Below are 27342 nucleotides of genomic sequence, written 5' to 3'. Positions count from 1 at the left end.
CAGGTTTATGAGCCTTTTCATTTATCAGCCATCAGGTGGACCCCACTCAGCCACCTCAAGCTAATGTTGCATTGGTATTACGTCCTTCCAATCAAAATGTTCCTTTGTGCATATCTCAAGCACTGCTGCCTAGAGCCCAAACAATGATTGCTTGTTTGCTCCATGTTTACAAAATTCTTTATCAAGATACGTAGAGCTTAACCACAGAGCTTTGGCCAACATTTTCCAAATGTCACTGCCTACAGCCTGGCTTCTTTTCAGAGATGCTGAGCATCAAAATTTTCTAGAGACTGGGAGAATGAATTTTTGTGCTCAGCTGTGGCTAAGCACAGATTTAAGCACCTTGGTCCAGGCACTGAGTATTTTTGTTTAGGGTTAGGGACTAGATGTAACAAGGCTGAGCTACAGAGCTTCTATCATATGCATACAAGGTGAATATTTAGGGTACACTAATTATCTGTTACAATCATCTGGCAGGTATTTTTCATTCTGACTTTCTTCAGAGGAAATTGTAGGTACTGATTATCTATCAGGACTGAGTTCCTGCATGTTGACATGAGTCCTCCCTGAATGACTCTGTTGGCAGAAGGAGTGACTGGAAGTACCCTTGCCTTATGCCTGCTGACCTGGAAAAGTTATTGTTTTAGGACCATAAATATTGTGTAAATGAGGTTAGTGCAGAGATCAGCATGAGAGTTATTTGAGTTTTTTCACCTTACTCTTTCCGGACTGGATAATTAGAAGAAAAAAAAAATCACTCCAGTCTGCACTGATTCCCTGGAAATCTAAAGCAAATCACTAATAGCCAGCCCTATGTGCATGAGATCCGATCTGTGCCAGAAGTATCATGTACGGGGGTCAGGCTTTATAAGGTCAAGTCTAGATTAACTGTTTTATGGAACAGCATTAAGCAACAAACATTTCTGTTGAGTCATTCTGAAAGAAGTGAGGCTAAGTGAAAGGGAGGACTGACTTCAGATTTCATGTCTGAAGCCATCAGAGGTCAGGTTCAATGCAAGAAATGTAAAGTAGAATTCATATAAATGTGACTAACTTCCAGGATTCAAGCATGTTCTTGGCATAGCAGTGTAAGGATAGGGAAATGTTCACGGTAAAATGTTATTTCAGATTTCAAAGTTTGCTTCACTTCTGTGACAAGTTTTGATCTCCTTTTATTATCTTTTCCTGCAAAATTTTCTTATTTGTGTTAAAGGAACACCCTCTCAAAGTCACGCAGTAGGAATAAGCCTTTCTCGAGACACAGATTCTTATTCTTTATATGTTCTTACTTTCATTTAACTTCAACCTTCAAGCATCACTAGTCTTCTAATAAATTTATTTGTCTTTCATGTTCTCTAGGCAAGTGGCTTCATCACAGAAGGAAGTTCTACAAGTAAAGCACCTTTGAAGTTTAGGTCTCCCATTGCTTAGGTGGCAGCTCTGGGATGGTTTTAGGGTTACAGTTTCAGTCCAAAGTATGTGTGTTGCAGTTAAGCACCATTATATTCTCTAACAGGCAATTTAACAACTTTTTGTAAGATAACCTGAGATTTTTTTTTTACATTGTCCATGCTAATAGATTTATCCACTCCTGCCTTCCAAAAATAAAGTCAGAGGTAATTATTCCTTATTTTGGCTGAGAGAGAAATCATCTCATGTTTATTACAGTGCCTATGTATGGGCAGATAACCCAAACTAGCCAAAGCACTGGACATTCATTTCCTAGCTGGCTACCAGCCACTTCTCAATGTGCAAGTGTCCTGACTCCTGCATGAAATTAGGCCTAACTTTACTCAGTTTTGTCTTAAGAGATAATTTTCAGCTACTTTCCAGGAGCTTATAGAAGCTTGTAAAGTTATCAACTAGCTTTAAATGAATTTAGTAACTTGGAACTTGCACAGCACTTGAAAAACACTAAAAAATGTTCTTGATACTGAATAAATAACAAGAACAGACCATGAAAAACAAAGATGCAGGAAGAAATTAGAAGAATTGTGATGCTGGAAAACACTTGCTAACTCCTCCTTAGTACTGAGGTACACCTGTTGTTTCACTTAGCCCTTCCCACAGCCTGTTAAGTATGGTGTATTATTGCCATCTCCTTGTCCATACACTGGTTCAGTAGCTGGATGCAGGAGGACTGTTTTCATACTTTGTGCTTGCATTTCTATGTAAATATGTTTTAATAAAAAAGATCTGGGGTCTTTGTTTTTGTTTCTAAATGCAAAAATCATGTGGTCTCTTGAGGACATCTAGCTCTTAATGAAAAATACCATATCTGAAAGCTGGCAAAACAGCAACAAGAATTTTTCTCCCCACTGTGCTTCTTTTGTGGCTTTCTCCTCGTTATTGGTAGAGCCAAGAAGTTACAGCCCTAGCGGGGCCATTTTGGAGCTGGTTGCAGCTTGATACACCTCCTTCTTCCAAGTGGTAAGTGCTCTTGACTCTTGCTATATAGTTTCAATACTCTTTTTTTTTTTTTTTCTCTGTCACACTTCAGGAGACAGTGAAAATAGAAATATGAATTTCAGAACTAGAACAGAACACTAAGTCTTTTGAAGTGGGTTTATATTTGTTAAATGTCATTCTTCTGGGGAAAAAGTAATAACGAGTGTGTGTATTTATATATATATATATTTTTTTTTTTTTTTTTTTTTTTTTTAAATTCAAGCTGATAACATATCTGCCATACCACACTTTGAAAAAATACCACTGAGGAATGATTGTCAATCTTTAGGCCTCTAAAAAGTGCTGTGGTTTGGTTTTGTACTTTTGGGGGAGGGGAGGAAGGAGGGAAGGTAGGATGAGCATTTAACCACTTCTGAATTAATTTGCCAACTTCCCTGTTCTCTATAACATACATGCATACACTTTCTCCATCCTGTATCTGTTAATAAAATAAAGGCAGAGATGTTATAAAGGTATTGGTTAGTTCTCCTGACATGGGAGGGATTATATTAGAATTTTACATCTTATTTGGTAAATCTGCTTGTGAACCTTATACTTCAGGAACGCTTGAAATAATCCTGAAAAATATTAATTAAATGTAACTCAAATGTAGTAGGTTTTGAACAAAAAATACTTTTGAAAATTATCAACAGCTTTATAATTTTTAATGGCACATTAACCTTACAAACACTACCAGGGTACCTCAGCAGGTGACTGTAGAAGATGGAGCACAGGGAGCTAAACCTACTTGTGTTTGTGTGTCTCTTCCCAGGCCTGGCAGGGAAAGTATCTTGTGTTTCTGCTCTGTAGGGATCTCTTCTATCAGCCTATAGGCAGAGTAATCTATCTGGTATTTCCCATGTTCTTCTGGACTATAGAGGTGGAATTACATAACATGAAAAGCCATGTTGCACCAAAGGCTCTTGAAGTGCCTTGATTTGATGCCACCCAACTCCTTCCTTTCACCATTCTGAGTTTGATAGCAAAAAATACTGTGATGAGGAATAAGGCATTCATAATTATGAAGCCTCTGTTTTTAAAGACTTAGTTTAGAGAGCATAGTTCCTGTTTCTGTTTTTCATTCTAAATAACCTCTGGCAGGAAGGCACCAGATATTGTGGATATTGTGAACTGTGTCTATACCTGACTCATCTTAAGCAAAGTTCTGTTTTCAAGAAAGTAGGAGCATTACCTGAAGGCAAAGTGTTGAACAGGGCCCTTATGTGGATGGTTTCCATATTTTAGTAAAAGCTGAAGAACTTAGTGCAAATATTTGAAAATGGTGAAGCTTGAAATATGCCTGCAGTGGATGCAGATAAGATTCTAAGCTACAAAGGTAAGAGAGAAGGGACTCTGACAGTGCTAAAAGGAAAGGTATGTATTCCCCTAAGAGGCAATACTGCTTACGATAGGCTGATGATCACTCTATCACTTTTCTGCAGTCTGACTACATTCTCTGGTGATTAACTGTTTATTTCTAAATTTGCAGACTTCAACATTTTAAAGGATACTTTACTATTTTTAAGGTGTTCTGTTATTAACTCATTTTGCTTAATCCGTAAGATTGAGTAGGACTAGATAAAAATGCCAAAACATAGAATCTGGTATTTCAATAGCAGTAAATATAGTAGAATACATGATAAGCTTTCAGGTTTCTACTGTGTGTACAGCATTCTCAGGCAAGGCTTTTTTATTTTCATCCCCAACACTGCAATAATTCCTTCACCTTTTCTTTCAAATTCAGTACACAATCCCCTTGCTGGACACTGGCATCTGTTTTCCATCCTGTGGGACATGTAGATCAGAATATTGGTTGCTCTGTTTTTCTGTCATCTGCTTCATTACAAATCTGAAGTGCTTTAACTTGTCCTCCAGATTAAAATGTGTTGCTAAATGGAAGGTTTTGCATGAGGAAAAACAAACAAGCAGTGGAAAGGGCTCATTCTTTTTCAAAAAGATAGATCATCAGGCTGTTCTCCTTCCACAAATTCTTTGTTTATCTTAACATTGGTCTTGTACCCAGGTAATGTGCCCTTGATTTGCCATGGTTAGGATGAGGACAATATTCAAAAGAATTTGCACATGGAAACCTAGCTGAATTTTGTTGCTGACAGTGAGTGAGCAGTGGAAGGACCAGGCATGAGTATGTGCACTGCAGAAGAATAAAAAATTAAGATGATCTGAATAATTACCATTCCTCCTAATCAATTCAATGGGACACATATGCCACTGAGGCAGGATGCTGGATGCAGACAGTGCATGGGAAGGCAAGCTAGACAGAAATGTGGCTATTTCAGCCTAATAGCAACAACCTGGTGTGCATGTTGGCTATGCCATATTCAGTCATGTTCTTAACATGGCAACCTACTTTTTCACTCAGCTTCTCTGGTAAGTCTGTTTCTCTGAGCAAATACTAGTAGGAGAAAACAAAATCCAGAAATGTTCATCTGAATTCTTTGACTGTCTTTAGGCTTCTTTGCTCAAGTTCTAAATGACAAAATGTTTTGTTGGGCACGTTCTTTGTAGCAGCCAGTTGCATCTGAATCCATCTACAAGCAGGCTTTTAAACCTGTAATGCCAACTTCTGGCCCTTAAAATGCAAAGCTGAGCATTCCCTTACTGAGTCAAGAAAAAAAATTCTTGAAATATATATCCTCATGTATGTCCATTAGGACATCTGATATTTTGAACATCAAGTACCAGATGCTAAAGTCAGAATCTACTTAAATAAAATTCTGATTACAAACTGACTACAAACACATTGTTAGGAGTAGAAGATAACACTTTAGTACAAATGAAGTGAAAAAGCCCTTTTTCATCTTTTTCTAGTTAGGATTTTTTATGATCAGGATTCATATTTTGTCAGAGGGTTTACAAGAATCTAATAGAGCTATAAAAGAAGTTTTGTGGAAAAAAAACATTCAGATCACTTAAACAGCTTTGAACACTTCTTTCCCCACAGGACAAAAGCTGTCATAGATCATTGTAATTTTATTCAAGGAAACATGGAACCCAAGTCAAAAATAGGTTACGTAATGGACTGAAGTTGGTAAATTCTTCCATCATGCTCAAACCCAGGGTAACATCCATGTGGTTAAAATCTTAATCCATTTTTTATGAGTCACTAATGTTAGCAAAAGGTAATTTCAAAACGGGATATAAACTCCTATCCCTGTCTGCTTTTTTCATAAGGAATTATTCTAGAGATTTTTTTCTTTAAGACCAGCCTATCCTTCTCTCTCCCTTGCTCAGTCTACAGCCTAACCACAAAAATATCTGCTTTGTTAATGGAAATTACCTTTTGATGACACCCCAAGAGCTGTAGTCAGAGTTAGCCTACAAGGGAGTCCTAGCCTGATTTTAAATGACAAGTTAAGCCAAAGAAAAATGTAATGAATTCTGGTTTTCTGCCATGTAGATCACCCTGAAGCAGAATGCTGGCTAAAAGTGAATTATGTGTGTATCATTGCTATTTAGTATCATTAGTCTAAACTGGGTTCTCAAGGAATAGTCTCATCAAACAGATATTCCCTGAAGAAAAATTCATTATTCTAAAACATATAACTGTCCTGTGACACTTTAATACAAACAAACAAAGCACAAAAGAACCCAACCAAACAGTCTGATGTTTGGAAGATGTGGTGTTGGAGTGGAATACAAGAGTAAGTTCCTAAACTGTATTATCTCACTGTATTTCTACTGATGTTCCCTTCCTACCTCAATCAATAGTAAGGAAGCAGGATTGGATCCCTAATGGTTTGTTTATGTATCACCCAAGATAGCAAGATTTAGATTTTCCAAGTTGCTATGTTAGCAGCAAAACCAATGAATTTTGATTTCTCCTGGATTTGCATTCTTTGCTTTTCTGAGGCCAAACTGAATGACTAACAGATGAATCTTGTCTGCCTTTCTGTCTGTGAAGATGCCAAGTTGTGTCTCTACCCCTTACTCATCCACTGATTTCAGGAACTTGTGTAAGGATATGGTTTTCTTTTAGACTTTCAGGATGAGTTTCAAATTGCCCAGCAATCTCAAAAGTTATTCAGAGGAGGAATAGATGGATAGACCAGGAAACATCATACTAAATAAACATTGCTTTTTAAAAGAACAAACAAACAAAACCCAAAAAAACCAAGATCAAACAAACAAAACAATAGAAAGAAAGGTAAGCCCCCATGTTTTACTTCTCACAAAGAACACAGCATTAAGGACTTCTTGGACACTAAGTCCTGCTATCCATGCTGGAGTCTAAAACTGCTCAGAATGGCATCTGGCACCAGTGAACATGCAGGCTCAGCCAAGGTAGTACGGACTATCAGAATCCTTTAGGATTTTTGGTAGGATGGTGAGGAATTGCAGATCTTGCTGTTGGAAATGTGTGTATACTGTTTTGAATCTCACCTACGTGTAGATACATTCAAGATCTTCAGAGGTGCCAAAACTTTTGCTATCTAACTTGGCAAATACATCTTTTCACTTTTCTCTCCAAAGGAGGCTCTTGGTTTAGCTTGCATATCCTATACAGTGATTTAGCACTTTTTTAAAAAACTGGGGTTTTTAACACGTTGATGTAATTACAAAAGCATATGTGTATCACTTAATCCTTTAAACCTTTTCACTGAACTGAATTACATAGCATTTCTACAGCCAACCATATGATCACTTTAACACTGCATGTATATGAGGGTTACTGCAATAAATCAGATGACTTATTGGATATTTTCCCTTTGCTTCTGCTTCAAAATAAATTCCTAGTCCCTTGGAAAAGGTGACAGTATATGCTTGCAAATGCAATGCATGCAGCAAGCAGCTGTAATAGTAATGCACTTTTTAAAAATGGTCGCTTCAGGTTAAAGATTACTTTGGTCCTGTTTCTGGTTAAACCTCTGCAATGTAAGAAAGCCCTGCTTTGAGGCAGAGGACATGAGTAAAGCACTGTTTCTTGTGACAAAGGGTGTAGGCCTAACTCAAAAACTTTCAACTGTGGCAATGTATTTAGGTGAGGAAGAGATATTTGGAGCCAAACACTGCCAGAAAGTTACTTGTAGAACATACCCTACTCCTCTGCTTTACAGAGGCACTGGACTGCAACTTCCTACACAGTTCTTACCCTGGCCAAAAAGCAGGAATGAAGTGAAAAGTTAGAATTGCAAAGGAAAGATTTCAAATGCATCAAGTGCCTTAATTTTGACATTGTTTTTCATGACTTACTGCAACCTTTGCTCCTTTTTCCTTTGATGTTTATGTGTAATGAATGCCTCTGTGCAAATAAAACCCCCATAGGTATATGATACAAACAGAATTATTGGTGTTTGGCCTCTCCATTTCTGCTGCTGTAAGTACGTATGCAATTCCTGCTGCCAATTCCTGTTTCATGACAGGGGTACCTGCACAATGCTGTGTGTCTTCGCAAGACCAAAGCACTGGCTCATTGTGTTTGCAAGGTGCTCCAAGTTCCTCTATTTAAATGAAATTATATGTTAAGGGCTATTGATAAGCTAGAAGTTGAAATGGTAAATAACTGGACTCTCAACCTCTACAGCCTTACTCAGCTGAATACAGAACAGCATCAGCAATTAATTCTGTTGCCTTTCTTACAGATGTAATGTCATCAAGAGGAGTGATTGTCTCCCTTTTTTTTTTAAGTTGGGTAGCAGAAGCAACATCCTGAACATGGACTAGAAGTGATTGTGAGCTGGACTACAAAAAAATCTGATAGCTCAGTTAGTGTTTATTTCCAGATATCTGACTATTATTGCATTTTTAGCCATTTATCTTTTTCTTTTCCAAGATGTGACTCACTGAAGTATGTTTCCTAGCTGCACTGCAATCTTTGTGGTACAAAACAGAAACAGAATATGTCTGGATTTTATTTCAAACTTCATGTCATAAACATTGTGCAAAGACTCCGTGTAAACACCCTAATTGAGTTAGCATTTGAACTTACCATAGATTCATCCTTTAATAAATTTAAGGTCTTACAGATGCCAAAAAACCAGTCTATTTCATTTAGCACACTGAAGTCTGGGTAGAAATAAATAAATGCTAATGTTTTTAAAGCTTCATATCCATAGAAAATGGTGAACGGTGTCCCAACAAATGACGTGAAAGCTGTTGTATAATCTGTTCCTATCACATTATGAAGAGCACTTCTGCCTTTTGTCAGGAAGCACTTGTTGTAGTGTGATGCTTTGGCTACATTTATAATAGGAAATTACCTGAGTATCTAGTAACAGGGTGTTCTGGTTTAAATGCAGAATTTTCTTCCCTTTGAAGGGTGGATTGTCACATTGATAGGTTTGTGAATCGCACTGGCATCTGATGGAGGACTAGGGGATCTAGCTTGGAATATAAAGCTCTTTAGTTTCAGAGGTATACATTTAAAGTGCCACAAAGAAGAACTGATTCAGAACTAAACAGTCAAGTATTTTTGGCTTTGAAATATTTTCTAAAATTTTATGCATTAAATTATTTCTTTCATGGAAGAGTACGTGTGTGCTTATGCACAGAAAGTAAAAGTACTTGTACTCCTTTTGTTGTCTCCATAATTATTTCCTGCCCTGTCTTGTATTTAGCAGTGGAGGTAGAAAGACAAGTTTGTTTCCTTTCTGTTTGGTTTGGCAAAGAAATGACTCAGAGCAAAAATATGTTGGCAAGTCCAGTGACCTGTGAAATCAGTCAGAAATCAGATGAATCAGCTAAGGAATTAACTGCAGAAATACATTAATATTTTTTAAATTTATCCTCATTTCTGCTTTAGCTGTGTTTCTGCACTGAATCTTTCTATTAGACATTCATAAGAAAAGCATAATCTGAGTTCCCCTACTAAACCAATAAAACAAAAGTGAACTATCACATAAAAAATTACATATAGCTTAACAGGAACACAATTTGAAATGTTCAGTAGACCTTGCCATGGAAGTGGGAACCTGCTTTAAGAAACATATCACAAAAGTACAACAATTGTGAAACCTGGATGAAATCATGGGATAAAACCAAAATTGTTTAAAAAAGAAGGAAGGAAAGAAAGACAACTTGTGTGAGAACAGGCCTGGAGTTCAGGTCTGCATGTTTATATTTCTGTAAGTTTTTAGAGAATTTGCATCTCGAAATACCCTTAAAGAAAAGAAAGCAGTGTATCTGATAAAATATATCTCTCTGATTTGAGTACAGTGTTCATGTCACATGGACAACACAAAGAGGGAGTCTGAACATCATGTGTCAGACTCACTGGACAAATATTACTACATAATGTAAATGCAAATGCTTTGGTACATTTAAAAAAGCAGATACAAATTTTAGGTCTTCCTTCCCTGTCAAAAAACCCAGAGTTTCTTTTTCTTTTTGAGAAACTGTCTTGACAGCATGGAATTGGGGGGCGGGGGGGAGAAACAAGTGGAAACAGTACCTGCTAGTAGCACTGCATATTTATTTTAGCAACTCTTAGGTGGCTGGCAGAGCTTAAGTGTCATATTTGATGGAGAAGGGAGACCAAGTGTTATTAGTCAGTATGTTTGCTTTGTGTGGGAGCTGAAGTCACTGGAATTTTTTTTTAGAGGACTTGACTGTGACCTCCATAATCAGAAACTGCCTTCTGCTCCTCACAGTTCAGTCCTGTCAGCAATCATTCACACCCAAAGAGTGACAGTGGTTTGTATAGCTGTCTACAAAGCTGGGAGGGCTGTGGTTTTCGCAGCATTGCTAAAATACCTGACCAAGCTCTGTGGGCTGAGCTGGTGCTGCAATGGACAGCACAAACAGCAGTAAGCTTTTCATCAGCTTTCATGGTCTCTACTGCTTGCCACAACTTGTACTTCTAGTAGATTGGGTTCCATGATGTAGAGCAGCTAAAGGAGTTGGGATGAGGCAGCATCCATGAAATAAATGGCATGGAATATCAACTGAAACTTAAATGGAAATGATTTATGTCAAGCTGGCTTCTGTTGGAAGACCTATACTGACAACTGCTTATCCACAAAGGTTTTCAATTGCTCTGCTCAATGTAAAATCCCCAAGGCTTAATAAGGAAGGTGGTTCATACACATGCAGTGATACAGAGTCAATAAGCTGTCTACAACTGGATTAGAAGTCATTTGCCTTACAAGAGTTTTTCCTGGTGAACAGAGGTTCTTTTGAAGGAGAAGGGAATGAAGCAGCTTGTAATCTGTCTCTGCAGTGAGTCTTTTCCAGGAACAACGTAATTGCATTAAAAAGAAGTTATTTTAGATGTGAAAAAATATTATAAACACATTACAGTTTGTTGTATTTACTTGATTTCATCTTCTTCAATGCACTGTTTCAAAGTAATGCCATCACTAAGCTTGGAAGCTGTTGTGAAGTATTTGTGAAGATGCCTGATGTGCATATTCATGGGAATTTGGACTTGGAAAGCTTTTTCCCCCTCTGCTTTTATCAAAGTAGTAGCTCAAGCTATGAAACCATCTGTCCCAGACAGAAAAGGAGGCATCATCCCTCTCCATTCTAAAGAATAATGAGAGGAAAACAGGAAATGCATCTCAAGGAAATGTTCCTCCTGTGTTCTAAAAGATGATGGCTTATTAAACAGACTTCACCTATTTTGCTAGGGTGAAAATCAAATAGCTTTAACTAGTGTTATATTGCCCACCTACATCTCTGTTTCATACCTACCTACCAAACTGATTGTGGTGTGTTTGGGGATGTGTGGTGCCTGGGTATTTTTGTGTGGTATTTGGGCTTTTGGGTTTTACTTTTTTGTTAGTTTTTCTGATGACAAATTCCTAAATTCATAGATACACAAGTTCTTTGATTTCTGTGTATTAGGAAAAAAATAAGCTTTTGCTTTTTGTGGGTGGGAGTGGAAATAGTGCAAGTACCTAAAATTCCTCCTCTTTTCAATTTTATAGACCTCATACAAGTGTTGGCAAATACCTGACTGTTTTGCTGCTTTTATAGGAGAAAAAGCCTGTGATTCAGATTTCTCTTCCCTCTGATTCTTCAAGGGAATTGCGCTTCTTTTACTAAGTTTTATGACTAACTGTGCATTTGATTGAATAGCTGGAAATACTACAGATGGTAACTTCCATGCAGAGGTCTAAGTTGCTCCTTTTTCCTTTTTCACAGTTCCTGTGACTGTTGATTCAATAGAAGGTATTTTTTTAATCTCACCACAAATATTGAGCTGATCTTAAGGTCTTTGCAGTGTTACTGTGCTGTCTCTGCCCTGAAGCTACTGCCTCAAGCCCTAACAGGAGGAGGCTTGCCCAAGCTGCAATTCTGTCTATAAAAATAACCTTCACTAGAAGTGGATGGTTGTTCTTCACTTCACCTTCTGTCAGGGCGCAACTTAAAATTTAGTTTAGGATGCCTCATCATTTGCTGTCAAAAACATTCTGTGGCATGGGTGAAGCTTGCGCACTAAAATGGGACAAGTTTTCTACTGCTTTCCCAGGAACTGCCTTTCCACAGTTTACTAGGAAATAATTAATTGAAACCTCAAATTTACCACCCATTGAAGCGCTGCAGATGTGCCCAATGGAGCTTCACTGCCCCTGCACTCCCAGGGAGTGCATCGCTGAAGTAGGAAACATTGTGTGCCGGTGGGACCAAAGGTTACTGTGTTGCTAATTAATAATTGAGCACCGCAAAACACTCTAAATTTTTTCCCCCTCTTTTCAAAACAACAAGTATATCTTTTTCTACTTAGATCAAAATTTAAAAAGCCCCTTTTGTAAGACTGACCTATGTTTTAAAATAGAAATTGGATGTCAGTTGATGATCATTCAATTTTCAGTAATTCAGGACAAAAATCTTGCACTTCACAGGACTTTTGTTCTGCTTTTCTCCTTTTTGAATGCTTGTACAGTTCTTCAAAAGAAGTATGTAAAGATCTAATTTTTAACCTGTTTTTTTTTTCACTCCAGATGTGCTTTATTCTCACTAATTAGCTTTCATTCCTGAAATTGGTGCTGAAGTAAGCAGCACCCAGGACAGTTTCAGTAAAACACAAAAGAAAAGACACTGATTTAGCTCTCTGAATTTTAAATGAAATAAGTTACTGATGCAGCTTTTCTATCTCTACTTTTTTTTTTTTCTAAAAGAGCAGCAAAAGATTTATTAAAATTACATTGCTTTGTGTAAGTTACAAGATATAGATACTTTCCATATTTTAACAAATTACTTGTAGAATTATTTCTTTTTCTCTTTTGGATGCTTTAAACACCTCCAAGAACAATTATATTTAAAGAGAAAGTTCATTCACTGTCAAAGGGATTCTGTCAGAGACACTAGAACAAAGTGGGGCTGAGGCAGTTTGGAGGAAATAATACTCCAACTCTGCCCTTCCATTTGTAATCAACATAAATGTGTCAAAACAAAGGACACATCCAAGAATATTTCTATCCCTTCAAAGACCCAGACTAAATTACAACCAAATTCTTTCGTAATTTTTGTTTTATATCTGGCCAGTCTTTTGACTTAGATAATGGAAACTTAATTCTTCCCTGCTGCAAACTGTTTTGCAAGACCTATGACTACGAAGGCCACCTGCTCAAATCTGAAGAACAAAAAGATATTTAACATTTGTTGTTGTTCTCAGAAAATATCCCTGATAATTCTGGCAAGGCTTTTTCAAGACAAAGCTAAACCTCTAGTTCAAGAATGACATTTATCATGACCTGTAGTACAATGTTGTCATCAAGGTAGCAGACTTGGACTGCTCAGGTTAAAACGCTGTATTATTCAATCTGACAAGCTTAACACTTCCACTCAGCAAACCCTGCTTAAATTCCTGTCTTGACCTGACTATACAGATGTCTAAAACCTTTAGACCATATTTGAACCGGGGTTTTTGCAGGAACTGCAGAGGGATCTCTTCACTGAGACATGCCAGGATTTCACAATGCTGAGTCTGCACACAGCCTGCTGAGTGGTAATAAATCTTTTTCCACAACTACTCTGTCAATAAGAGAACTGCTTGGGATGAGTTGCTGTGGGCTACTGTGTTTGTAGCATTACTGTGAATATTGTACCTATATGTGATGCTCTCCTGAGCACATCCATCCAGCACAGATGGGTTTGTATTCAGTCTCCACTGGGCCAATGTTTTTCTCTGTATTTTTCTGCTTTCTTCAGAAAGCAGAAAAAGCATTCTTTCTTATGTTCACTTATTTAAAGGGGCTAATCACTAGTGACATAGTGACATTTTTCACTGAAGGATGTTCATTCAGCAGTCCTTCTAACCTGATCTGAGGCAGTCAACATTTGGTTTCAACAGATATTCTCCCCAAAATTCATACTGAAGAATTGAAAATCTTCCAAGGTAGTTAAGTACCTTTCAGGTGCATCCTGCCCAGCACACAAGGACCAGCAAAAGAAGCCTACTAGAATGTTCTCCTAAAATTGTCTGCTACAGGTTTCCATACTATGAAATATCCTATTCTGGGAATATCTGTTCTGTAGGCAGCGTGTCCCTTCTGGATTCCTGAAGGGCTCTGGCACTAAGGAGGAGGAAGAATTCTTAAGTGGCAGATAAAGTAAGAAGAGACAGGAAATGCTTGATTGAAAGAGGGAGGATAAACCTGCCTGACAGTGTGCCAGTATGTGTCCAAAGGAAATGCTGGAATCTCCCTTCTGAAGGGACTTCAAAAACTAAACATTAGAAAATGTACTGCAGGGAACAATACTGCATTGGGAGGAAAATGGGATAGATGATCTAATTGTTTTCCATCTTGTCTAAGTCTGTGAATAATCCAGGTCTCTTTAGCTGCTCTTCTTCCTACTAATTTCCAAAATATTCTAATTTGGGAATTACTTATTTTGAAAGAAATTATATTAATAATTATTTCTTTTAATCCATTGGGTCTGAGGTGCAGCATATTCTGTAACCGACTTTGAAAATTTGTAGCTAGGTGTAGTACTAAACTCAGGCAAATATATATAGATACAGCTTGTTTCTACAGGGTTTATCTGCAGAGTTTTGGGGGCAGTCATACTCAACTGTTTGGTGGTGTGATATGAGTAATTCTGTACAAGTAAATCTGTAAAGTTTCATAACAATCTTTGAAGAGAATTTGAATTTCCTTTGTTCTCCTGCTATCACATATTTTTCCTGATACAATGACAGCAAGTGTCCCAGTATCTATATGGATGTTAGTTAGCATGACAAGCACATACTACCCTATTTGTCTCTAGCAGGCTTGGTAGTATTCATTCATTTATTAAGGGAACAGAAATAGAAAGGATATTTTTGTTGAATTGGAAATTCTACAAGTTTTGTTGTGCTGTTCACCCACAAGGTTTAAGGCAATTTATTTGTGCAAAGAGCTTTCATCTTTTCCCTTATTTCTGTAGTCCAAATTTGGTGTCGTTTGTATTGTTTCTATGTGACTTTTGATTTTAGCTCCCCATTAAGAAAATTCTATATATAAGCATGTGTACACTTGCATAAATAGTAAACAAAGCATCAGGGAGATACTTAATTCTATCCCTGGTATGAAATGTATACATTGCTTTAACTCCAGCCATTCACAGACTGAGATAGCTGAATCAGATCTCAGGTTCAGCAGGTTACGCTGAAGCTTATCTTATTGCTTATCTAAGCAATATGGTTGTCTCAAACAGCAAGACTGTAAGTTGTTTAAGAGAGAATTCATATAGCTCTATCCTTGAGTTCAGGGAGGTGAGCTAAGCAGATTTCAATATGCTATTACTTCACAAACACTAACCAGTTTATCATCCTAGATCGTATATTAAGGAGTGTATCACCAGCATGTTTTCACACAAAGAAATTGAGACACAAAAAAAATTGTACTCAGGCTTACATAAGCAGTGGGTGACCTTGCTGCTGATCACTGAAGTATTCAGGGAAAGTTATGTGCCTCATGAATGTGCATACAGATTATGCATCCAGGTCCTGCACTTGAAAGGCGGACTTTGGCATGCATGGTACCCTGACCCCAGAGATGTCGTTTCATAATTTACTCAATCAGTGACATGTAGCTCATTCTAAAAGCACAATACCAGCATGAACTTTCATTTAGAAGAAATAGTATCAAGAAGCTACATCCAACTAAGTTTCTACCTGTTAAGAAGAGAACTGATTCTCTTTTGGATCTGAGGCATTATGATGACTTGTTTAGGATAGACTTTCAAGGTGGCAATTAATGCTAAGATCCAGTTACTTTTGCTAAACTCACAAAATTGTTAATCCCTTTGTGAATTTATTATGGAGAGCTTGTATTAATCATCACAATGAGAAACTTTTTTGAAATGTCCAGAATTAGCTAGGATTCATGATGCTATTTAGTAATTTGAGAAAATGAGCTTGCACTTAGCTCCTGTCTCAGTGAAATTTGTACAACACACTCAAAAAAAGAGCATCCAGCAGTAACACAGAATGTTCTTAATCAGAAAAAAACTTACTGTGAGCCAAGGTTCAGCCTAAAAAAGAAATAGGAAGCTTGCAGCTAGCTCTCTTTGTGAGCTTCAATAAACCTGTCCATCAGTATCTGTTCAGCAGTTCTCTATGCTGAGGAACACCTAAATGTTGGTCAATACAAATTTAGCCTGTAAACTTCTGTCCTATATACCATAACTGTTCATGATTCAATTATTTTTTATGTATTATAACTCTTGAAATAATGTTGTTTTAAATATAGCTGGAAAAAAATCTTTAGGTATAGGACAAGAAGGGCTAAACTAATGAATAGTTTATAAAAATGTGAAATAAATGTTAATTCATCATTTACAGTTGGTAATAATAAAGTACCTGGAAGAGCTAAATGGAAATAAAATTGCTGAGTCAGTTTCAGCTCTGTCCAACACTTGTTGAAATAACTGAGCTTTTTCTAAGAGACCTGACTGATGTTTGAATAGTCCTTTGGGTTGGGGAAGATTCTTCTTTTGAACTGAAAATATTTTCAGTCTTTTTAAACTTCCTTCTTCTTTTATGCACTAGAAGTTTAGCTGTCCTGAAGCACTTCAGTAAGAACAACACACTTCTGTTTGGTCTCAACATAAATGAATTTGAAAACCTATGCCTAGCAACCACAACAAGAAGATGCTATTGGTTTGGGTTTTATTTATTTAAGGTTTTATTTTTTCACTAACACAACCTTGAGTTTGAGCATCTGATGGAGGGAATGATTCTTCTTTTTCTAATTAAAAACTTATCTTTGAGCCTCACTCTATAAAGGGGAAATTTTCCAGCTGTGTCAAGCTATGTGCTTGAATCTTCAAGCATTTTGACAGCCTTATGTATTTTCTCCCTGGCCCATGTGAAATCAAGAATTTCCTATTGAGGACATGATTGCAAGTTTACTGAGCTGAGAGACTTTTTTTGAGTATAGATTCAAGCCCTTTAAAAAGGTATTTACCCTAAAGAATGTGCAAAACCTTTCTTAAAATATGCTTATGATTGCTAAAAGAAGGGACTTTTCATGAATACATGTGAAATATTCAACAGGAATGAACTGCTGCTCCAGCTCTGAAAAAATTCTGTACTGAGAAAGAAACTTTGCCAGATGACACCAGGTCGTGAAGTGCTTTGTGAAAAATGTCTTGGCCTGTTCTAGTTACTGATGCAACTTGCTTTCCACTTCAGTAACACCAAAATTTCACAGTTGGATGATGCCCTAGAGATTATCAGGAACACTAAGAAAAATTTCCCATCACCTCTGATTAATTACCCAGAGCAACAAGTGTTCCCCTGGGCCACGCTTTGTCTCAGCTACAGATAAGCACTGCTGTGTGGATTTTAATGAAGTGCAAACTCTGTAGCAAGTAGGACAAATTCACCACTGCACCATGTGGTCCTGTTGTAAATCTAGAATAATAGCAATTGCTCTCTAATATAATAGTGCTAAGAACTTTAGGGTTACTGATTCAAGTGTATTTTGAGGTGGGGAGGATAAAAGGAGGGGAGAAACACAGTAAAAAAAACTTCAGCAGAAATTACTTTAATGTATAAGAGTTATTTGTAGAGGAAATCATGGACTATTAGCATTAGCACAATATCTACGAAAAATCTCCAATCCTTTCTACAGCATGAATACCAACTTTTTTTCCTTGTTAAATATTTCTTCTTTTAAGTATTTTTTTCTTTTTAAGTATTTATTTTTTATATCTTTCTACCAGTTAGTGCATTTAAAGTACTTGTTAGTGGCCATAGGAATATACAGTAGGTTATCCAAAACCGATGTGGTTTTTTAATTAGAATAAAATACTCTTGTGTTATAATCAATATGTTACAGGATATAATTAGCTCATAAATATCATGTTCACATCAGGTTAGTACATTGAGAATTATTCATAGCAGTTTAGATCTGTTGTTAGATATGGGATGGGTGTCCTTCAATTGGTTAAACAAAGTCACTGCCTTTTCCAACATACCTTGCCTTGTTTATATTCCCACAACTGAAGAAGAAAAGTGGTATTTGTTTAGCAACGCAAAGGAAAATTCATTTGGGACATATTTTTGTTTTGCCAATTCATGTGTTTCAGTGTCTTTCTTCTTCCTTTTTAGCCCTAAGCTGAAGCACAGCTTTGCTTAACATTGCAGTGGAGGGTGTATGTGTTTTGAACCTTTTTTTTCCTGTTATTTGTACAGAACTCAAGTTTGAAAGAGCTGGAATAATAGAGACACAAGTGTCTCTTAAAAATCTGCATAGTTTCAAAATTTTGTGTAGACTTGTCTGTAATCCTCTAAGAAGTCCTCTGTGAGTAGGGAAGCATAATTTGTCACTTTATAGATAGTAAATGCAGAAGTGGAAAAGCGACACAACTGTAGAAACAGACAGATGGTCCCTAATCTTTAATATGAAAAAGGATCGAGGGTGGTGGTGGAATAAAAGAACAACTTAAGCAAACAAACCGAACCAAACAGAAAGAATCCAACCCAAAACAATTGCCAGAACACCTATCAGGTTTACTACTGAGTTTATCCAAGGAAAAACTTTGATGATTCACAAGTAGCTATTAACTGCCCATCTTTTCACTTTGCTTGCTGTGCATGTAGTGCTGCCCATCACCTGCTGTTAATTATAACATCCTATAAATCTAATGTTAGAAGACTAGCACTGGGACACAGTGCCTGCCCTGGCTTAATGGACATTCTAGGAAAAAAATAATTTTTCAAAATGTATTCCTGGACAAGCTTCTATGAACTTGGCATTGTTATGGACTGATATTCTATTAAGAAAAAACACAAGTGAGTGCCTTCAAACAAATAAGGTGCTGGCTTTTTACAATCATTGTGGTTTCAAACACCATATCAAAAACCACTATTATGGGAAGCTATCATTTAATAAATCAAAAAAGCTTACTCGGTAATAAATATTTTCTTAGAAACCACAATATTCTCTTTTCTATGGATCATATGACTTTCCAGTTCCTGAATTTTTTTACATCACTGGACTAACAAAGGAATGTGGGAAATAACTCTGCATGGTGGAATCATTCAGTTAAGTTATGCCTACACTGTGGCTAGAATGACTTAAAAATATGTGATTTCAGGCATATGCGATCAAATTATTCCCTTTTTCAGGTAGCCACAAGTTGGCTGAATTTAGCAGTGCTACCTTTCTGAGATAAAGAAAGTGTTTAGTTTTGACTAAATAATTTAAATTTAATTTCTTAGCTTTGTATTCTACAAGGGGGTGAGTAGTATTTCCATCTCTAGTATAGAAAATAGTTTCTTGCCTGTACGGGCTTTGAGCATTAAAAAACCACAACAAACTAAAGAAGGCCATGAATTGCTGCTGTTGACTCTGTTCTATGTTGGCTGCTATTCGGGTAACTTCCACTTATATTGATAAATCAGCCTTTGTAGTTAGCAGTGAAAAGAAAGCCAGTATTTAAAATAAAAATAAACATGAAATAAACTGTACAATGACAGATTCTGCTCTCAGTGACAGCAGTCTAAATTCAGATTTGGTCTAGACACAAGTACTGTAAAGACTTGCACATAAACATCTATAAGGAACATACTGTTGCATTTACACAGATGTATTCTCATGTGTCGAATAACCCGTAGACATAAAATATCAAATTGACTGGCACCAATCTATTGACATTACAACAGACTATCAGGTGGTCTTAAATATTCAGTGACAGGCTTTGCTGGAAACATACATGCACTTCCATACTTACAAGTATTTGTATATCAATTAATACGTAAGTAAGTTTCACCTAAAGAATAGAAGTAATAAATTCTTCTGTAAGTAATACTGCTCTGTACAAAAGTCCTTCAAGTTTTCCAATGTCTGCTAAGACAGGCATGAAAAAGTTTATACAAAGTCTGAAGAATCACCTTGTTTTACTGGAATCCCTTTTATGATGCACTTCTCATGCAAAGACCACCGTATTCCATTTTTTTGGTTCCATAATTATTCAATATTCTGAATTTTTGTGTTCCTGGGTGTGAGATTCTTTTTCTAATGAAGTGCAATGTGGACATGAATATACTTGTATAGCTTCAATGACTTACTGGCTCTGCTTGCTGGTAAAAATATGGTTTTGATTATCCTTAAAACTCTTGATTCAACCTACTTTGGGGAAGTTGAGCTATATTGTTTTTTACTGCTCATTTGACATGGTGTGCATTCTAGCTGAGACCCAAGGTACTGTACAGTGGGCTCGCATCAAAAGAGAAACTGGTGCAGCAAACCTTGACTGGAAGCTGAAATGTAACTTAAGGAATATTAGTAACAGAAACCTATTGAAATCAGAATTCTGGCTTTAAGCAAAGAATTTCTCAGCAGTCCAAAGTGCTGGTTTAGGAGACGGATAGGACAAAAATTGCTGAAAATATATAAGAAATATGAAGCCTTGGAAAAAAAAAATAAAACTGGGGTATCATTTGTTTAACAGACAGGCTTTAAATGACCTCAACGAACTATTTTCCATGTTGGTTACTGTTTTGTAATGGAATTCTAGTACTTTGAAAGCAAACATGGCGCCTGCAGCAGCTTTGTTAGATATATCTATCCTCTAGCTGATCTTTCTGTGCTCCTAGCTCTGCATTTTATTTCTTTTTGTCTAGAGTGGTGATTTTTTGACAACCTATTTAAATCTTCAGGATTCATGTTAATATGCTATGAATGTTGTGCAATGCTATTAGGGTACAGAATTATTAGTACCCTATGTATTAGTACAGAAAGTCACAGAGCTCCTGTTAATACCAACCTCATCAAATGTAATATCAATTTGGAATATGTTAAAACTGACAGTATCTTGATTACTGGTGTGCCAGGAAAGGAAAAGATACTTTCTGAAAATCTTCTTTACCTAGCTTGGTTCTGAAGTTAATTATAGCTCTGCATGCTTATGGGCACGCCTCAGAGCCACCTGCTTAGGTTGTATTTTTTTACTGCAATTCTGCAGTTGAGTGCCATCCTGTCTGCATCCTCAGCTGCATGTTCCTGTAACACACTGTGCCTACATCATCCCTGTGATGCTGAACTGCTGTGAGCAGTTCCATTCTCGAGGGAAAACATGACACTGCTGACCAGTGACTGGTGGGCTTTCCGAAAGGCACCTTTCCTGCTGAGTGAGTCATACTTATGAAGTAAACCACTGTAGGGATGCCTATCCCAATGAGCAGAAACTGATCTCAATTGGTGTCTGAAAAGAAGATTATGTCGTCAGCAAAGCCTCCCTCTCTCAGAATACCCTGACATCTTCTGGCTTTGTGAATGGAGAAGTTCTCATCTCTGGCTAGAGGTCATCATTCTCATGTTCTTTCTACCTCTTGTCTCTGAAGATTTTTGACAAGATAGATCCTTTTTGATGGCAGTAATTTTTCTTAGGAAATGGAACTTAGGTGTGTTAATTGCATTGTTTCAGCATTAGACTTTTTCATTAATTATGTCAGAAAATTACCTCAGTTTAATAGAGGAGTACTTCACTATATCAATTCTGATGTCCAGACAACACATCCAGTATTGAAGAGATCATAATAGTGCTGAGTATCAAATTTGAAGGATTCTGACAATCTGCATTTTCTTTTCTAGAAAGAGAAGGAAGGAAGAATGTATGTTAATAGCTTTCAAAAAGGCAGGAGAGCAAAAAGATATTTTTGACTTGAATAAATAAGCTACTGAGAGTTTATTTTATTTTCTTATTTTAAAATTTTTGACATAATCAGACATTAATACATGAAATAAACATGAAACAGGCAGGAAAATTGTGTTTAAAACTTGCTCAGGTTACAAAGGCACCATGAACAGCTCATATTTTGGTTTGTTCTCTTTTTATATGTAATATCATCTGTGTTCCTCCCCTATGCTTTGGTGCAGCTCTATAATTCACAGAAAACGGTGTTATTTTCTCACTGGACAACTTTGTATATTACAAAGGATCATTCTTTCTAGTTGTACACAACTAGTTCTTCTCAACAGGAGTCAGTTTCAAGCTTGGTCAGAATTTTAAACAACCAAAAGCTGGAAAGATGAGAGAGAAAATTGAAGTATTTCAGTGTACAGTGTAAGCTCTGGTTTATCACAAAATACCAGACAACAAATTGCATCAACCAAAGCTAAAACCAAAGTAGTTTTTCCTCTGCCTCATAAATGAATAACAGTCGACAGCTCTGGAATGTGCACTCCTCTCCTATGAAAACATTTTTCCGCTCTGCCTTTTCCAAAACTCAAAAGTTCAAAGCTAAACTACTACATGTTATAAAAGAACAAATTTACCATGACACTTAAACAAAGACATGAGTCAGTGTATTCAGATTTCTTGAGAGAGGAAGGAGTTATGTTTCTTGTTAAGGCAAGGTTTGCAGTAAAGAAGTTATTTTTATAGTTTTATATATCTCCCTTTCATTATTTATTCACACAGATGTTCTGTTTTACTGCACAGTTAAAGCTGTAATTCACGCCCTCTTTGTAACGGATATATTAATTGAGGTTTGCAACACTTCTCCTCAGAAAGCAAAATATGAACATCCTTCTTAAACAAATGGGCTAATGCAATCACAGACATTAGGACATTTGCTTCACTATTATTTAGGATATCCATGGCAGTCTGGGAACCTCAGCAGTTTCTCTTTGCTCTGAAGAGTGCCACTTGTGTTCTTAGAAATGGCATGAGCAAGTGGCCAGCATGTATGTTAACAGCAGAGACAAAATGAGGTGGCTGTGGACAACCTATATCTGGAATAAAATGCAAGCAATTTTGTGTCCTCTTAAATGTGAGATGTAGAACTTAATAGATTAAGCAGCTGAATTACTGTATGTAGTTTTTAAAGCTGTCTAGGAAACTTGGAACACCATTTTCATTTATTTGGAACAAGTGGTTGACTCATTTGTCTGCCTTGAAAAACCTCTACAACTGTTCCTGACTGGAATAAGATGAATATTCTGAAAGTCATTGCTCTTGTGAAACAGGAAAGAAGTACACAAAGTCCCAGAGCTCCTGTTAATACTGAACCTCATTGAATGTAATATCAGTTTGGAATATGTTAAAGGATGCAAACTTCTCCTAGGTACTGTAGCAGCTTTAAAATGTCCACTCTTTCAAGAAGATTGATGTGGCCAAGTCTTGTCCCTGGTGGATTTTGTCCTTCATACAAAATTTGGGGCAGCTAGATCAAAGGTCTGCTCTAGATTCAGACCTTTGACACTGAATGTTCTATTCAGTAGGACGGAACCAAAATCAGAAAATCCTTGAGCATGGAGAAAACTGACATATCAAACTGTATCCAACAGCCCTTGCACACCATCAGGATTGAGTTATCCCTTATTAATAAATATGTAAAGATTTATTAAGTCAGTCTCTAAAAGCATCGTTTAGCAACTGTAAAGACTGTATGCTCAAATTGAGGGGCACAATTTTTTTTCTTCAAATGTAATTTTTTTTTCCTGGCTGGTTGCTTTACCTATAGTCATAAGTGCTCTTTAACCTTTTTATTCTATTATATTTCACATGGGAATACAGAGAGGCTTTAATGCAATTAATAAATAGGGTTTTAAAACTTTTAACTTTTTAAATTGGAATGTTTTGATTTTTCATTAGTCTGTTTTAGAGGCCTTTAATGAACTGTACCATTGAATTTAATGTTGGTTATGACAGAGATCATCTGTGGCAAGTAACATTTCTAGTTAGGGAGAATGTCACAGTCAGTTTTGTTGGATACAGGCATGTCAGACTGGAGATAATGGCTAGAAGCTTAAGTCACCTGAAGAGGGGAACATGCATTAAGTGGCCCACTGGGTAGATGAACCATGTTTGATAAACTTTGGAATAAGGACAAAAGTGAACTCTCCTTGATAAACAATAAACTAATTTAATTTTTAGTCATCATGCGTTAATCTTTCAAAGTTACTAAGAAAGCAACACGAGGATATAAATGTCATTGAGCAATAGAGGGCAATTAGGAGGCAGTGCCTTGATAGAAAGAAGGCAGCTGATTAGTACCAGGCCAGTGGTAGCTGTGCTGGCCTCCTATGTGCAAACAAGGATGAAAAGGGGTCCCTGCCCCCTTTCCCTGGAGCCAAACACAGTGCTCACCTACGAGCAGCTTTCTCTGGCTACATGGGCAACACAGGCAGCAATGCCTTACACGTTCTGGACCAGTCAGAACCACAGTTTGGGCAAAATCAGTACCAAACAGTGCAATAAGGACCACACAGGGCAAATATATTCCTTTGGCTCTTGCTTCCACCTCCCATGTTATGCAAGTGAGCAGGGCAAGGACTTTCACCAGAAGTTAGGAAAACTGTGATTTATAATGTTGGTGGCAGGTGGAACAGGGAAGACTGTGGGACCAAGGGAGCCAAGTATTTTAAGCATCTGTTATAGGCCTGTGCCAGATGCAGGATACCAGACAAGATGTGCCATTTGTCTGTTCTTGAATGGAATTTCCTATGTCCCTAATACCAAGCAAACTCTGTTTACTTATAATGTAACTACTTCTGGTTTTGTAGAGATGATTTACAGCACATTTCATCTTTTTACTTTCACAATGACATTTAAACTCTTAAAAAGTTATTTATTTAGCTGTGTAAATTCAGTCAGGAGGCTGTTTTGCTTTGTCATGAGTGAATCTGTAAGGCTGGAACACTACTCAGTTTAGGGAGGGTGCCTTTTGTAGTTTTATGAAGTACAAATTTCTCTTGTCTGGGTTAAAAATGGGGACTTGGGTTCTTACAGGTCCTGTGTCAGGCAGTGATTCAAGTGATTGTTTGCATGAGCACAGAGAGAAGAATGATTTGGGAAATGCTGACTGTTCTCTCCGACAGTGAATTTTCTTCCAATTCTAAGTGATAATATTTAATAAGTAATTCCAATTATTTCCCGAAGGAATAAGAAGGAATTTATAAGCAAAACATTTTCTCAGAATATGTAAATTCAAAACAACAGCTTCCTAGTGGAAATTCAAGCATTAGTAGTAAAAGGAAATGTTTCCCAATTCTTGGAGTGCATTTCTTGACAAATTTTGACAGAAACACAGTCTTCCCAGAGTAACAGCATCTCATAATGAGACTGATTATCTGGAGTTGATTATCCTACCTTTAAGTCTCTGTACAATCTTGTTAATACAAAAGATGTAAGCCACAAATTACATTTAAGACCAGGAGAAAAAGTCGGTGCTGATATATATAGCTCGAAAAGTAAATAGGAACAGCCCTACTGTCCCAAGACCTGGACTCCAGAGTAAGCCAATTGCACAGAAGGGTCTATCTTTTGCATATCAACCTTGCTTACTGTCAGCATCCTTCCCTGTCACCAGGGGAATTCCTGTTTGCTCTTGCTCCAAAGGCACATCAGGCTGGACTATCAAACCTGCCAGCCTTTTTCACGGGTCCTTTCTGGTACCTCTGCTTCAACATCACATCTCCCAGTCCTTTACCAGCAGGCTGTGTCCTAATTACCTCACTGCTCTCTGAACTAAGACCTTTCTTTGAACTGGTGCTAGATTTTGAGTTTACAGGCAATGAAACCCAAGACAGACTTCCTGACCTGGCCCTCAGCTGACCCCAGCTTTTTCACTGAAACGCCTTGGTTTCTCTTGGACAGGAAAAGAGAATTTAAAATAAAGAAAAATCTACAAGATGGAAGAAGTGAAAAGTTGTAGTGATGAATTTACTAACAAAACTGTAAGGCCCACAATACAACTAATCAGAAACCAAGTTCCTCCGTGACATTCCCTCTAACATTTTAGGTCACAACATACATCAAAGCATGTGCCATTAACTGCCTGCATAAATGTGCTTCATGAGCTCATCCTTTCCTGCCTTACTTTTTCTGTTTGTAAAGCTGAGGCTGTATTATTCGACTGGGGCAGTACTCTGAAGTCCAGCTTCTGACAAGAGTTAGAATAATTACTGCAGCAGATGTCAGAATCAAGTGAAAGCAGCCATTCAACAATCAAAGTACAAACCACAATCATCACTTATGTTGTGTGCTATTGCAGGTACAGAACCAGCAAAGCAGAAAAATGTTCACACTTCTAGATGTAATCCTCGGTTAGGAGAGTATCTCCCTCCCCCCATCCCCCCAAAAGGTTTTTCTAGTACACTTTTCTGGTTTTAGCTGCAGCTAGAAAAGATACAGCTGTGGTTTCTGGCTTATACAGCTTGAAGCTTGAGCTCAACATTCAGCAACAGCTTAGTCTGAGCTGTTTTACAAAACTATTTTTCTGTAAACATTTTCATTCAATATGTTACCATGTGATATCTGTGCTCCCTTAAAGCATACCAGTGATGTGTGCCCTATCTTCATATTGCCTGACTGGTCAAATACTTACTTGGGAGGTGGTCTGAAAGCTGGGGACAGAGGCAAGACAGAACATTTAATGAAAGCTGGATTCTGACACAGAGTCCTGGGATAGTCCAACAAGTCGCTGCTGAGTGACACAGAGAGCAGCATCTCAATTGGCAGCTGAATGAACATAGTTTGAAGAAGAAGTTATAAGTTAGCCATTAGCGCACGGCTTTGGAAACTGTCATTTGCAAATGGACCCCACACAAACAGGTCATAAAATAGAGGATCCATGCTGGGGCTTGGGGGTTTTGCACACATTTACACTCTCAGGTACTCAGGTCCTTGCTTGAGGTTCAGTACAATCATAAATGTAGCTAAATCATACAGTGTACAGAGACTGCTTCAAGGAAGCTGCTGCTTCCCACAGAGATAAAGTCCAGCCAAGAATAGCATGTGTTTCCTTCTCTGCATCTAAGTGGTTGCTTCTGCTCAAAAATGAATTAAGTATTCCATGAAAACAAGAATCTTCACTGACACAATCACTGCTTCTCAATATCGTAACACAAAATAGTGTTGTCTTGCCCAAGCGTGCCTGGCTCTCTGAGAATAGTGAAGACAGGACAGTATTTGGATAGCTGCTGTTTTTTCTGAAGAGTGGGGAGGGTGTGCCTGTTATGGGGGCATGTTCACAAAGGTTTTAGCCCAGAAAGAAAGAGGTACATCTGGAAAGAGCATAAACCAGGTTGCCAGATTGGCACTGCTACTAGAAATAATTCTTTCTCAGGAAAGTACCAAAATGTGGCTGTCTGGTTTGTCCACAAGTATCCCGGCATTTTTCTTGGCAGGCACGGATACCGGCGGGTGTTTGGCATTTTGATTGCTGCCCCCCAACTAGTGTCTATTCTTTCTCTGCTGAAGATGGAAGAATACACTTGTGGTTTAATCACTGGCCTAGGGATTAGGCAAAATGGTTCTGCTCATATTTTATTCTGCATGCTTGGCCAGTCACTTAAGGAAGAATTTTGAGAAGTGCCCAGCACCCACAAACAAGATCAGATTTTTCAAAAGCTCTCTGCCTCCACTGAGGCAATGGACAGATGATCAAAGGAACTTCTTAGAAAATCTGTCTGCAAGTGTCATTGTGAGAGCTACTGGGTGCTGATCACTTGTGAAAATCTGGTTCTTACTGAGGTGCTCAGATTGGAATCA

The 27342-nt window shown here is 37.5% G+C and overlaps 2 protein-coding genes across 5 annotated transcripts in view; one reads left to right on the top strand and one right to left on the bottom strand.

Moving 5' to 3' along the window:
- The window catches only part of ST3GAL6 (ST3 beta-galactoside alpha-2,3-sialyltransferase 6), a 318443-nt gene that overhangs the window by 92293 nt on the left and 198808 nt on the right, over window positions 1-27342 (top strand). The gene's annotated exons all lie outside the window — the stretch shown is intronic.
- Window positions 1-27342, bottom strand: part of COL8A1 (collagen type VIII alpha 1 chain) — an 87769-nt gene that overhangs the window by 49644 nt on the left and 10783 nt on the right. The window contains exon 2 of the mRNA XM_066568951.1: window positions 21307-21433. The gene's annotated coding sequence lies outside the window, so the exon portion shown is untranslated. The remainder of the gene's footprint in view (window positions 1-21306; window positions 21434-27342) is intronic.

Source organism: Molothrus aeneus, chromosome 2, assembly GCF_037042795.1.
Source record: "Molothrus aeneus isolate 106 chromosome 2, BPBGC_Maene_1.0, whole genome shotgun sequence".
Taxonomy (NCBI): Eukaryota; Metazoa; Chordata; class Aves; order Passeriformes; family Icteridae; genus Molothrus; species Molothrus aeneus.
This window is presented reverse-complemented; position numbering and strand designations above follow the sequence as displayed.